We start from the raw sequence: 15,186 nt of genomic DNA on the forward strand, positions 1-15,186 counted from the left end.
AAGTGTACACTGTGACCTGTTAATTTTGGCTTGTAATTTAAGCTTTTCATCGACCTTCTCAACAATAAAATGATGAATATATCCCTCCAATGCGTAGTTTAGGCCCTTTTGGTTACTTCTCAGTGACATCTGATCGTTATGTCCCCAAAAAACATCAATTGCCTCCTGTGAAATGTCGTGTACTGTGACACCTGCCATGGCGCCCGGTCACTGAATGTTGATAGTTTGTCCGAGTGAGTGGAGGGGGGCGTGGCTTAGCCATAGGTCAATTGTCTGCTGTGCTCGGTACTTACCACTCTGTATCCTCTGTGTGCTACTAAGCATCAAACATGTAGCTGCTTTTTAGAAAGTTAATACTGAAAATGCAGAGAAGTACTTAGTGTTTCATTGTTTTTTGACGCATCCTCAAAACCAATTTGTATAATGTCCTACAAGTTAGTGCCCCACAAATGATTGACGTCCTTGACATGCAGTCATGTAATTACCACAAAGTTACAGAGGTTAGGTTTAGGCAAGAAAATGTACTGTGGTTAGGTTTAGGAAAAGAAACATGGTGACAACATACTTTAAAATGGCTCATAGTTCACACGGTTCTGAACACACATCTCAAAGGGAAAGTTCCAGGGGTCGTTTTTGGGACCCATCCACCACCCCAACTTGCCTTCTTACAGGACTGCTCGGAGCCGCTTCCTTCCTAGCCTTTCAAAATAAATGGGATATGTACAAACTTGGGTGCATTACTTTTTGTAGGAAAATGTATGAACAGTTTTTGAGAACAGCCTGTGTTTTTACAAAAGGTCCTCATATACAGGCAACCTGTTCCCATTCCAACTCGTCAAATACCGGTGCTATGTCAGTGTCAGTTTTTTAAATAAAGTCCCTAGGTAGGAGAAACACTTTGTTTACATTCATTTCCTTATGTTTAGGTAACAAAAGTCCCTGGTTAGGTTTAGAAAAATAAAACCTCCATGGTTCGGCTTAAAATAAGCACAGTTCTTACTAATCTAATATCACTTAATGTGAATTGCATTACTAGTGTAGCATGTTTCACATAGCACAATATGTTGTTTATGAAATAACTCCATGTACTTAGTTTTATACAGGAAATGGACAGTGTGCTCCCAGGTGAAAGTCGTGTGTTTGTTTGACCCATCCACCTCCACTCCCACCCACCCTATACGACTTTCTCACTCTTTAAGCCCTGTGTCCACCAAACCCTTTCAGTAGAGTACCCTTGGAGCCAAAAGTAACCCATCAGTTATGGTATATAGACCTTCAGTCTGTTAAGTGTTTCCACTGCAAACAGAACTCAAAATGTGGGTGGGGTTGTTGTCACTCACTGCTCCGTCCAGCACTAGCTCTATTTCCTCTTCACAGGTGACACAGATGGAAGTCTGCGCCTCATTTACTGTCCACAGATTGAGGTTGTACGCTAACATTTTCAGAACAAAATAAAACAGGCTGCAGTGAGAGTCTCTCTCCATGGAACATTAAAAAATAGCAGGTTTGTGCATTTAGTCCTTTCCTTTTTTTTTTTTTTTTTTTTTCCTCCAAGTGAGGATTAGAATATATGCAGTTCACATAATCCGGTCAAAATATATTTTTTAATGCTTGAAGATCCACTCATTACTAAAACTGTATGTCCTCCAAGAGATACAATAAAAACTAATGGAAAGGTCAGTGTTGTCATATTGAAATTTAAGGTGAGTTGATGGATTCACATGATCAACTTGTGCATTGAGTAACACTACGAGTAAACATTCAACCTTAAAAGTTGATGGCAGTCGTCCCAGTGAATTACTTTTTTTTTTTTTTCTCAGTCTACAGCTGCTGTAAGAGGCAGCAAAACATCATTTCATTTTCATAGTTTATAGTTTTTATTTATTTTTATCTTATTTATAGTTACAGTTTACTAATATACGTAAGCCTTGCCACGGTATGAACAGTGGTTACATAAGCCTCAAAAGCAGCCACAACTCAGCCCTGAGCAAGAGTGACAGTCATCTATTGACCAATCAATGGACTGCAGTGTTTCTAGCTCCACCTTTTTGTACCAGATCTGTGTGCTAGGAACCCTAACAGAGGGGCAACCAAAAATGGGGACGGTATGGAACAGTTCCAGTGGTACCATCCACAACTTTTCACAGTGGAAATGGAAATAATGTGTCCTGAACTGAACCGTACTGGACTGCTTGGTGGAAACAGGGCTTTATACAACAGTAGAAATATCTGCTGCCTGGTCTATAATCATACTGTGGCGAAAGGTGCCTGACACCAAAAATCAGTGACAAAGCGGCAGTATTTGACGAGCTGTTGGTGAGAACGACCAATACAGATTGTGTGTCGGGTGTGTGCACATTTAGATACAAAGAGGAGCTAGTAGAGAACAGCCTCATTTCCCAGTTAAATAACATCAAACATTACCTGGAACAGATTTATTTTATTTACAGGCTTATTTTAATGTGTTTGTTTTTAGAGTTCTACCTAACCCCCAAACCCAGCTGGTCCCTTCCAAGTGTTTGACTGGAGATTTTGCCCTTGGATCTGACAACCGTGTTCCTTCCACATGAGCCATTTGCAGGCAGATTGTTTTTTTCAAACCTATATTTACACACTAGTTGACAGTATTCTTCCTTTCCTTTGCTTAGACAGTATTGTAGCATATCTTGGCATGTTACCGCCACCTGTTGATCAGTAAAATAGTGCGACACCATTGGTAAGACTGTGTATCACTTCATCTGCGTGTTTGTATCCTGTGTTTGGACCAAAAATAGCTCCGTAGCATTACAAGGGGTCTTACACACCATGGGGAGCTGAGGTAAATACATTTATATGGTTATGTGCATATTGGTGTACATTATATATATCTTCTCCATGAGATGTTTACTTGCATGTGTGTGATTTATGCTCTGTGGAAGCTTGATTGCTCACATTAGTTTACAAGTTTGACTGTGCGTGTGTGTGTGTGTGTGTGTGTGTGTGTGTGTGTAGGCTCTCCTCCAGAGCAGGGATTAGCTAAACAGCATCTGGATGCTCACTAATTGGCTCTCCTCTCCACACAACCATGAAAAAAATAGCACACCTCACCTCCTTGTGTTTATGTGTGAGACACACACACAAAGTGAGACTTGTGCCAGTAATTGGGGATTAGCATGGTAATATGGTAAGCCATGTTCACTGAGAAAAAAATTACAATTATGGCAGATAAATAGCACACAATTGTTAGAAATGTCTAAATGGTCATTCCTGGCACTCGCTGTATTTATTGGCATCTCTTCTGTGTTTTTGTTTTTTTTCTGCTGATTAACCTGGCTATGCTGCTGCTATTGTCTTCTGGTAAGTAGCATTGCCACTTAACAATATAATGGGCCCGCTGCCACTATTATTACACACTAGTTGCTGCAATTAAGGGCTGTTAGCAAGGCTGACTCTCAATCTGTCCAAACTAAAGCCAAGGATAGACAGCAGTACAGATGGAGATGCATTGCATTATATAGGCAGTGAAGGACACCGAGTCAGAGATGTGGAGAGCAAGGCATGATGTACTTTTCACATGTATATTGATTTATGTATAGTGTATGTAAATACATATTTCAATGAATGCAGCCATCTTTACATGCACAAACATGCAGTAGTAGGCAGGGGAGGAAGGGAACCTACTGCAAGGCTAAATGTAACAAGGCCATTGCTATTGTTCACACAGTCTAGCACATTTTCACAGCCACATACTCAAAAATTTGACCTTTTGTTCCTCTCCAAAGCTGAAAAGCATTTAAATTTATGTGTATAAGTCACATCTCATTTCTTTTTTTATAAAGGAGAAAAACCTGTTAAAACATTTAGCTGACAAACCCACAGCCATCGTATCTAGAGTTGTAAAGTAAGAGGGGCTGCTGAATGATTTTATTCCCAATCCTGTATTTCCATTCCAAATAGTTTTATCAAGTGATATCCTTAATGTCATGTACGGCAGACAAATGGGCCTCTCCTGGATAATGTAACAAAGGTTTGTTACGGCATACTGTATGAACTGACTTTGTCATCAGGAGATGGAGGGGATGGTGGACGGCGAGACTCTTGGGCAAAACGCCTACCAAGCTGCAGACCACTGTTTGAGACCAACAAACAACAAAACCAGTTGTTTTTTAGCAAGTCATAGCTGTGTGTCCACCCCAGATAGTGCCATGAAAAGAGATTGTTTTATACCATCTTTACTTTTCCAGCCGGGATCAACAGATCTGCTACATAATAAAGTACAATATATATATATATATATCCGTGATTTGCAGAAATGTACATGTCAGCATTTATTCTAGCAGATTGTTTGGTATATGGTACAGCAAGTGCAGCAATCTCGGGGGCTGAAAAACAGCAGGGAAGTGCCAAAAACTGCAGTTCCTCAAATAGCCACTTGAGGCTGGCTACAGCCTGGTACAAAAAAAAAAGACTTTGGTCTCTATAGCTAATTTCCCCATTCATGACAATTGTGCAGGGGTACAATTTTTATAGAACTCACCTGTTTAGATTGTATTAAGGCTTAAAAGTGCACATAATTAGGGGCGGGCCACTTAGAGTGACAGGCTATCTGCAGATAGTGTCATCAGCATCTCAGTCAGATACCCCCCTCACTCCTCCCCTGTGCTACCCTCTCGCCCAAATATGGTGAGAGCTGAGATGCTGAACTCAAGGCTTCAAAATGGCATTCCGCAAACCAATGGGTGACATCAAGGTAGTTACATTCATTATTTCTACAGTCTATGCATAGTACATATATTCATCTTTAGCTGCCGTTAAAGTTACATTGAGATGAAGTCTTGGTTTTACTCCAGAAAGCAGAAGTCTGCTACATTTGACCCTTTTTAGCTTTACTTATATTATCAGTGAAAACCATGGTTATGTTTTTCTTGTCAAGAAAAGGAAACCATAGTCCAGTTAAAAATAATAATAATAATAATTAGAAATTAGTCTAATTAATGTAATGTTATTTAATTTGTAATTAACTTCTAATTTTTTTTAATTCCAGACCACATATGAACATTTTAGTCAAACTTAAGCAGTTACCAGGCTGGAATCCATTTTGGGTGCTAATTAATTATTTCCAACTTAAATTAAAAAGGCTTTGTATTGTAATGGTAAGTTCTGTATTACTTTCCAGGAATGATTGATGATGGTGCAGAGGTTTCCTGTCCACTCTCCATCAGCTCCACCTTTTTTTTGTGTTAGTGGTGCTTTTTGTTGTTGACACATGACTCCGCAAATAGATGGCTCGCGGTCCGCAAATAGCTCGCGGGCCAGATGCAAACCGCGGGCCGCCATTTGAGAGCCACTGCTGTAAACTCTCCTTCTGCAGACTTTTGCTAGCTAGCTAGCCAGGTCGAGGATTTCAAACTGCTATATTGCCTACAATATATCAGTAACTGTAATATACATTATCGTAACTGCTATATTGTAGGCAACTGAACTTGCTTGTGTTTCTTGAAGATGTTTTGCAATGCAGTGGTGTTGTACAATGGGGTGGTGTCGTAGGCCGCCTCCCCTGACAGAGAAGGTGGCCTACAACACCACTTATCACCCACTTACATTGCAGTCTTGGGATCCCTTCACAGACAACTTAACATCCATTCTCACCTGGACCCATCTAGCCCTAACGACATACAGGATGGTCGGGTGGGTCAACAACTCACATGTGACTGAACCACTCTGAAACTCAGAGCTCACATGTGACCTCAACGACTCTGTAAGGGTTCGCACCCACACAGACTTTGAAGCCTGTGACTCTGCATTAGCCTGTTAGAACTGAAGAAGCCTCTTGGAAGAGAGAAACGTCTTCAAGAAACACAAGCAAGTCCAGTTGCCTGTGATTTAGCACCTATGATTAACCATCACCTGGATGACTGAGAATCTTCACCGACATGAAGTATATGTTGTTTCACCGAAACTTGGCTCAATCCTGGACAGTGCCATTTAACCAGGTGACTCTGTTTTTTTCATGCAGATCTGAAAGAGCAGAGGACTCTGGTAAGAGGAGGAGAGGAGGTGTGTACTTTACAATGAATAAGGACTGGTGTGACAGTAGTAACATGAGGTGCTATCCTGTTCTTGCTGTGGATCACTGCATACACCCTTCAGAGGCGGGTACAGAGCGGTGTTGCCCATGCTTGGGGAGGATTATAAAGCAGCAGCCAACAATGTAAGAAGACACAAAAAAGGACTTAATTACAGTGCACAAGTTCGTAGTTATGGGATCACACCTCACTGGATGATTTCCATGTGACAAATAACTTACTGATTGATACTAAACCCCAAATTGCTCCCAATGGCCGTTCCATCGGTGTGTGAGTGTGTGTGACTGGTCACTGAGTAGCATGTGGCACTATGTATGGTGGTCTCAGCCACCAGTTTGTGAATGGGTAAATGTGACATGTAGTGTAAAAGCGCTTTGAGTGGTCAGAAGACTAGAGAAGCGCTATACAAGTGCAGTCCACTGACCGAATGCCTTTTCAGAAAAAAAGCGATGGATGAAATTGCCAGTGAGTGTTTGTATTAGTGACATAAGGTAGTGCAGAGTTGATGTCAGGACCTCAGCTCCCTGTACAGCTCTTGTAGCTAACAGCACACGGATATCTATCCATTCTAACCCAAACCACAATTTTTTTTTCTAAACTTAACCAAAAAAAGAAAACCTGTCAGGCAAAAAGCCCTGAAGGAAAACTTCTCCCAACAGCTAGTTAACATGCTTGTGGATAACTGCCTACATTCACTAGACTGAGAAAGACATTCACATTCAATCAGAGTTGTGACTGTATCCACGTGATGGAAGCCCAGTATTCACTCTCTTTTGATTTGGTCTCAACAAGTGATCCAATATCTGTCTCTTTAGCAGCTGAATGCTCCACTGTGTTCACCAGCTAGGTCCCAACTGTGTCTGTGTGCTGTTTGCTGCTGAGCAGGTAGTGTACAGTTATCAGAACTTTTCCACACAGAGCCAATGTTGGGAGCATTTATCTTACACAGCAAAAGCATAATAATGACTTAAAAGAGGCAAAATATTACATAGAACTGTGTAACTCTCTGTAGCTTTGTCACAGCCAACCTTTAAACATTTTACATGTTCACTCAATTTGTTGCAACAGAAAGTATTGATTAATGCAGCTTCAGCTCACCCTTCATATGTTCTTGTTATATTATTAAAGAAGTATTTCACTACTGGCAGGATGGCAGTAGAGAGAAGCAAATACTTTTGAAATTTGTGCTTTCTGACCAAAGAAAACAGAGAAAATGGGCTGTGGCATTCACTGTTGCTCAAGAGGCAGAAAACCGCAAACTACCAGAATCCAATTAACCTACCAGACCAATCAAAGCTGGTAGGTGATGTAGGTGATTGTAGATTGAGAGCGAGAGGGGCGGGCATTTAAGCGCTCCTGGTTCCCTTGTCTCGAAGTCAATGGCTTTTTTGAATGGGTTTTGATAAGACGCCTGAAATGAAGTCTGTGGTTAACACAAGCTTAAGAGACTTCCATTTTTTTTCTAAGACATAAAATACGTCTGTAAATACCCCACTGCTGAATCATAAAGCTTTAATGTGTCCTAAAAAACCTCATCCCACCAAACATGGCTTTACAGCCTTGCCGTGGGGGTAACGCTGAAATCATGTGACTATGGTGTAGTTCATTTATAGCCTAACATCAGCATTTTATTTCTGGTGATTGATTTAGGCTTAAAATCATGAAAGTGGTGTGCATTTGTGAAGATTAACTTGCTGAACAAAACTTGTTGGTATCATAAATGTTTGTTTGCCACAGAGCTTATTTTCTGCAATAATCCAAAATCCAATGGAAAACTCCCTTAGGCTTTTTGATGAGGTGTTGTAGCATAAATGAGACTTAAAATAAGAGAGGCTCTGACATAGAGTTGTGCATTTAAGGGTCTTTTAATCTCAAGAGAAAGCCAAAGAATTGGCACGTCAGGACCAATTAATAGTGTCTGACAGAAACATGCACTGTCATTTAATCTGCTGTTTCCTGTTATTCAATAACCACTTCTGGGGAAGAAAAAGCCTCTTCTCACATAACCAAATTTGGCCATAGTCATGCCAGGCCATCTGGCTAAAGTCACACCAGATGAAACCAGAGTGACGCTAACTTCCACATTGGCCTACAGAAAAATGTCACCCCTGAAGCACTTTATACTCTTTGTATAAAGAGTATAAAGTGGTACAAGAAACAAAGTTGTATATAACATTTTTGGTAGATTTTAGTTTAAAAAAATCTATCATGGTACCATGGTATCACAGAAACTAAGTATGTGAATTATACTAAATATGAGGTTATAGTCTTTTGAGGAAATATCGAAAACACAAGAATCTCAGACATAGGCAATACATTCACAGAGTGACTGGTGATTGTATGGCTATGTAATCAGGGCAGATTGCCATGTTATGGAGTCAACTTTAGCTACATTGAGTCATATCTCCAAACAACCCCAGTCTGTGGCCCATAAACCTTTTAAAGCTCCCCCTATAAACTGATCAGCAGCACCCATATCTCATTCCCACTGTGATTCCTCCTGACCCAAATCTATTTTGGTTTGTGTTGCACGTACCCCCCCCCCCCCCCCCCCATTCTTCTCTCTATCTATTTCTTTATTAATCTGTCATCCATGCATGATCCTTTTAGGAAGAGCCCCCTCTGATTCGATTAGATGGGCTTTCATTATGGTAATGGTGAGATTAGGCAACCAGGGAGATCAGAGGGGATGTTTGTGCCTGACTCTGCTGCCTCCGCTACAGTACAACACAACAGATGTATACATTCAATGTATGCTTATGCTTATGCTTATGTATGTGTGTGTGTGTGTGTGTGTGTGTGTGTGTGTGTGTGTGTGTGTGTGTGCGTGTGGGTGCATGCTATATACAGTATTTTGCCACGGCCATGAATGTCACCACTCACTAATCTTTGTGACACACTTCAAATGGTACAAGGGATGAAGACTCCACTCCTACATATGAAATATACATACAGGGTATAGTCAATGATCTCTCAGCATGGAGTAAAAAGGGCTTTGATTTCGCTTTGCATTTCATCAGTTAGCTACAGTTAGCTAAAATCTAGGAAGTCAAAGAAAGGCCTGCTGGCTAAAACACAATATTGCATGTATTTTGTAGACTTCTAAGAGGACACGATGTGACATCACACTGTCTCCCTGTTAACCAATATCAAACTTGAATATGAAAACAAATCAAAATTTGTGCACACAAATTAAACATTCAACAATATAGTTAATCTTTTTTCAATCACATATGAAAAACAAAACAATGTTATTAAACAGGGAATGCATATCAGCACATATACAACAGTGACAGTTATAGATAATCTCATCTAGATGAGCTACTTGGACTTAATACAGTTTTGTTTTTTTGGATGAAGACACATGGATATGCTTTGTGTTGCTTGCTGTGAACGCGTGTCAACAATAATGTTAAAAGGTATACTATGTAGGATTTTTTTTTTTTTTAACCGCATAAATTCTTACAACACTAATGCCTCTTGTCATCAACTATGACCCACTAGAAGTGTATGGAGGTGTATTTATCTGCAGAGACTCTGCCCCTTTTTTTTCTTTTTTTTAATTGTTTTATATGTCTCCACACCAGCGATAGCTGTGGTCGGAGGCATTATGTTTTTACACCCATTCCATTCTTGTGTATGAAATATCGCCAGAACACCTTGAGGAAATTTATTCAAATTTGGCAAGAACTTCCGGTTGAACTTAAGGAAGAACTGATTACATTTAGGTCGCGCAGGTCAAAGATCAAGGTCACTGTGATCTTATCTCTCATTCTTGTGAATGTGATATCTCAAACGTCTTGGGGAACTTCTTCAAATTTGGCATAAACGTCCACTTGGACTCACAAGTCTTGTTATTGGTCATAATTCAAGACTTCATTTGCTACTTATGCCAAAATTTCACACAAAAGTCTGAGAGGATAAAATGATGAAGTGATGAAATTTTATTCTCAAAAGGTCAGAGGTCAACTTCACTGTGACATCATAATGTTCTGCAAAAACACTTTCATTGCCATTATTCAACATTAGGAGAGGTTTGGTCAGATATGAATTGGTGATACTAATCTTGGGTGTCCACCTTGAAACTGTGCTGATTGTGTACATCCTCTGTCCGGGCTGAAGATGTGTGTTAAGGGTCCATGTTTTAGAATATGTAGCTTTTTTTGCAGCAACATTCATAGCCTTTTAGAAGCATTATCATCCAATATGCCAATACAACTCATTTGGCTGATAACCATGTCCATTTTTTTCCCCTAGTTTAGTGATCATGAAGTCTCATCTGTAGTTGAAATAACCCCATATTATGCTTGCACACTCTTAATGTGATGGCCCACCAGCAGACATGAAATAGAATGCTTTTCAATTAATGTAATATTCATTCATTGCGCAAAGCAAGAAAAAGCATGTTGACTGATTCTGATAGTTCATTTTATTAAAGCCAATATCAGCCAATACCAATGATGCGCTGATATGATCATGCATCCCTAATAAAAATCATGGACACAGCACTAAAAAAAAGGAAGAAAGAAAGAAAGAAAGAAAAAAGAAAAAAGAAAAAAGAAAAAAAGAAAAAGAAAACTTAAATACAGCCAATGCATTTCAGAAAGTGGACAAAGCTCATTGCAAAACCAGAGTGAATCTGGGGTAGGGCTGTCAACGAATATTCTAAATTCGAATTTGAAAAAAAATGGACCTTCGAATGCGAAAATTGATATTCAATTGTGGAGGGAAAAAAAAACCCCACCACCGCAGCTGTCCTCTTTGCGAGTGGGAGGTGGGAGTGGCCACGGAGCTGCGCGGCGCAGCGCAGCGCAGCCGGTGTGGATGACACAATCGGTTAACATGGGCGCCGACAGGAAACTGGCTTCGCTTCGAGGCTATTCGCAGCGCTTCCACGGGCGGTGTGGCCTGACGGGTCAGAGAGGGGGGGCGAGCGAGAGGTCCGCGGTCGTTTATAACGTAATGTTATAGATAATTGTTTTATGTGTTTCAATGTGTTGGTATGTAAATGTTTTCAAGGACGTTTATGTTGAAATAAAAATACCTACGAGTAGTTATGTTTCCTTGTATTAATACATATACAAGTATGTTTCCTTGTATTAGTTTGCCCTCTTGTGGACATAATGCGAAAAAATTTTTTTTGAATGGTTCGAACCTATGAGTTATTTTTAGAAGGAATATTCAAATGTCATTTCTGAGCAATTTGGACAGCCCTAATCTGGGGTGGGCTTTCACATACACTGATAATACTGTTTACAAACAGTAATCACCACTTCCTGCACACCATACCTTTAATATTATGTATTTATGTATTCACACATTTTCTTGTGTTCAATTTTTTTTTCATCATATTTGTTCTGAGCTTTAGCCTGGGTCATATACCACCAGCATGATTACTTTTTTTGATGATCAATTTCTCCATATCTGATATTCATGGCACCGTATGAAACATTAAACTCAATAGACGTCAACATCACCCTTTCACCCATTCACGCCCAATAGGAGCCACTTTTGTTGCAGGGCTAATATTCAAGTTAAGTGATGTAAAATAATTACATGTGGGTCACCCTGTACTGTTTACTGTTGCAATTACGACACGTGTTGTATCCGTTCAGATTTATTACCATATAGAACTTCATGTCTTTCTATGATTACCAAGATGTGGAAGCTATAGTAGTGAGTATACACATAACTGCAGGAAGGCAGGTATTGATACTGGTATATAATGAAAAGGGGTTAAAACATATTGTTATGCCCAGTCTAGGGGTGTCTGGGACACAACATGAAAGGCCCCCATCTTCCCCAAGTCCCAAGTAGCCACCATGAAAAAGACATGTGGAACGATCAATAGTGCAAATTTATTTACAATATTTAAATAACCGAATTAACGGAAATAATAACTTCAGGGTGGACTAAGGCCAAAATAACTAACAAAACAATTCTATCACGGGAGTAAATAACCTAACCAAATAATAAGAAACAAATGACAAAAATCTTACCTCCCTAATTAAATAAACAAGAGAAAAACGGGTTTGCAACAGAACTGGCAGTCCACCCCTACTTTACAATATATTCAAAAGGCTGTTTCATTACAATACGATACAACAATGTGTGTGGCCGGTTGGGAGAGGAGGAAGGTGAGGTTTGCCTGCTAGCTCGAAGCAACTGCCATCTTGGTCCTTTAAAAACCCGAACGCCCTTGGCGGCAGCCAATCAGGAATGAGCACAGATCCAATCCACCAATCACCGCCGGGCTGTGGCACACACCTATTTGCATACAGAAAATACACACAGAGAACACGCACAGAGAACATGTTCAGGATAACACACACAAACAAAAGAAATTACGACAACAGTTGTAACAATATGGTGTTGCAAAAAGTAGTAGCCACACAAAACACAATCAGAATGATCGAAACGTTCCTTTTGTCTACACAAAGTTAAAGGAAACAAAGATGCGAAAACAACGTCTGAGGGACTTTGGCTGATGTGCAATCTCATCAGAAGCCCTTTGGCATGCTCTTTCTACTTTTTTTAGTTCATTATTTTTAGTGAAAGCATATTTACTACACGTGGAGGTGAACAGTGCTCTTTGACAACAGCAACAACACTTTTCCTTGAGTGGGAACATATAATCCTGCTAAAAATCACTTGACAATGCTTCTACTCCAAAAAAATTGGATGTTGTTTTGGTGAAATAATGTAAAAAAACAAAACAAAAACAAAACAAAACAGAAAAACAAAACAAAACTGATGAGCCTTGAACATAAGGCATGACTTAAAAAGTACCATAATTATTATTATTATTTTGCACCACAAAGTCTTAAAAGACTTCAAAAGACGTCCAACTCATTTTCTAATTAGAAACCCGTCAGACCATTTGTTTTGCAGGGTCGAAAAGAAAGCATTTTTCCCTGCCATGCCAACAGCACATATGTTTGTGTGTTTTTTAATCCTTTTTTTCCCAACCTCTAAGTTCATTAATATTCCTAATGGCAGGTCCATTGTCTTGATTGCCTGACCTGGTAAATAGGGGCACGCCCCTGGAGCTCAGTGAGAGCATGGTTTTAGCCATGCAAGTCACAATGCCAGTGAGTATATACCCCACATGTTCACACACACAATCAGAGCGGTGGTCCAATTCCACCGCTGCAATTATCAAAGTGCCCCTCAACCTCCAAATTGAGGAATACATCTTAATTCAGTCAAATGGCATTTCAGTGACAGAGGCTCGAGCCGTGCCAGATTATGGATTAAAGTAATCCCACAGGACCTAGGAGGGAGGGAGGGTGTATTTGGGTATAAGAGGAAGAGTTTTCAATCATTCATTCAAGCGAATGTGTCTGGGGGCAGGGCCCAGTAAACAAAACAATCACAAAAACAAGCTTAGGATTGTTGCTGATGCTGCTTTTTTTCTGTCAGACAAGAATAGATTGAAACCTGTTACTGACCCTGCTCACTGGGCCACCTTAACCATCGGGATGCCATTTCTGCTCAAGGATTATACTGATAAATAAGTGTATACACACACATACATATATTTTGTTCATCTATATAGAGATATACAACACCAGACAGGACACCAGGTGCAGGCTGTGCAAAGATGCTCCTGAGATAGTTCAGCACATAACAGCAGGGTGTAAGATGCAGGCAGGGACAGCCTACAAAGAATGCCATAACCAACCTAGAGTGGCTGGCATAGTGTACAGGAACATCTGCACTGAGTATGGGCTGAGATATATATATATATATATATATATATATATATATATGTATATATATATAGTTATCATAGCTACAAAGTGTTATTCTCTGACATGGAAAAACATACAGTATAGAGGAGGAGTATAGTATATAGTACAGTTTTTGAAATAATTATTGTAACATTGAATATTTCCCACTGAAGTAAAAATGATGACAGCATTAAAGTAGACCTCTTATACTCATTTTCAAATTAATACTTGTATTCAAAGTATCTCCCAGCACATATTTACATGATTTAATGGTCAGAAAAGACAAAAAAGACTCACTGTTTGTCCTGGAACAGATGTATTTACTCTCTGCTCAGTCTGCTCTGATTGGTCAGTGTTTCTGGGTCTTCCATATCTCTGTAGCATTAACAGCATCAGCAACCAAGATCACACGTTTCCCTGATGTTAGCATGTAGCTACATCATTAGCCATGGCACCGGAACAAATGGGCTTGGAGCTAATGGCCTCGGATAGAGTGAGAAACTCAGAAGGGGAAAAAGGTCAACCAACACGTTCACATCGCAGTTCGTTAAATATTGCCGCTTAGACACTGGACTTTCACGTCTTAATATGATGCACCAGGTAGCCTCCCGCATCTGTTGTTGACATTTGGGAAAGGCGTGTCACTTTATGCTTATTACATGCTTGTGAGGTGCATACAGACTTTTTTGAAATACACTTCAAACATTGGTAAAACACTTAATTTTTAGGTTTATTACCAAATGCAACACAAGCATGTGGTTCAACACTCATACAGGAACTGAACAGCAGGCAAGGAAATGTTCCTCTGAAGTGCCTAACACCTGTGAAAATGCCATTGAAGAGCTCACAGTTGATTACATGACACACTTGTCCACGAGGACAATACAAAGATGCAAACTTGGTCTTTTAATTTAACTTCTGCCAGTAGGTCAAAGTAAGGTGACAGATGCTGAAAAGCTCAAATATTTTCTAGAGAAAAGTACCAATCTGATCGACAAGAGCTATCAGCCAGATGGATCCATGTTAAACACAGTGTCAGACATTTGACATTCTGCTTTCACCTCCATTTAATCAATGAGAACATATTGTTTTCATAGAAAATGTATGGGACAAAGACAACTCCGCCTTCACCTATGTGTCAAGCCCAGCAACACAAGCAGGCAGTGTATCTTTAAATTGTATCCTTGTCTCTCAGTCTAGTTGTCTATGTAGCTCTCTCTCTGTCTCTCTGTGGACAGGCTTCAGACACATGTCACATTACATCATTGTCTCCTCCTCTCTGTCCCACTTACAACAACATCCCTCCACCTCCCCTCTCCATTCATATCTGTCTGTCCAGGTTTCTGTCTTTTCTTTCACTGTCTCCCTGGCTCTCTCTCTCTGCCCGT

General features: G+C 39.9%; 1 long non-coding RNA gene across 1 annotated transcript in view; it reads left to right on the forward strand.

Annotated features, from left to right (window-relative positions):
- Window positions 1-15,186, forward strand: part of LOC126389362 (uncharacterized) — a 492,329-nt gene that overhangs the window by 21,638 nt on the left and 455,505 nt on the right. The gene's annotated exons all lie outside the window — the stretch shown is intronic.

Source organism: Epinephelus moara, chromosome 4, assembly GCF_006386435.1.
Source record: "Epinephelus moara isolate mb chromosome 4, YSFRI_EMoa_1.0, whole genome shotgun sequence".
NCBI classification, from domain to species: domain Eukaryota; kingdom Metazoa; phylum Chordata; class Actinopteri; order Perciformes; family Serranidae; genus Epinephelus; species Epinephelus moara.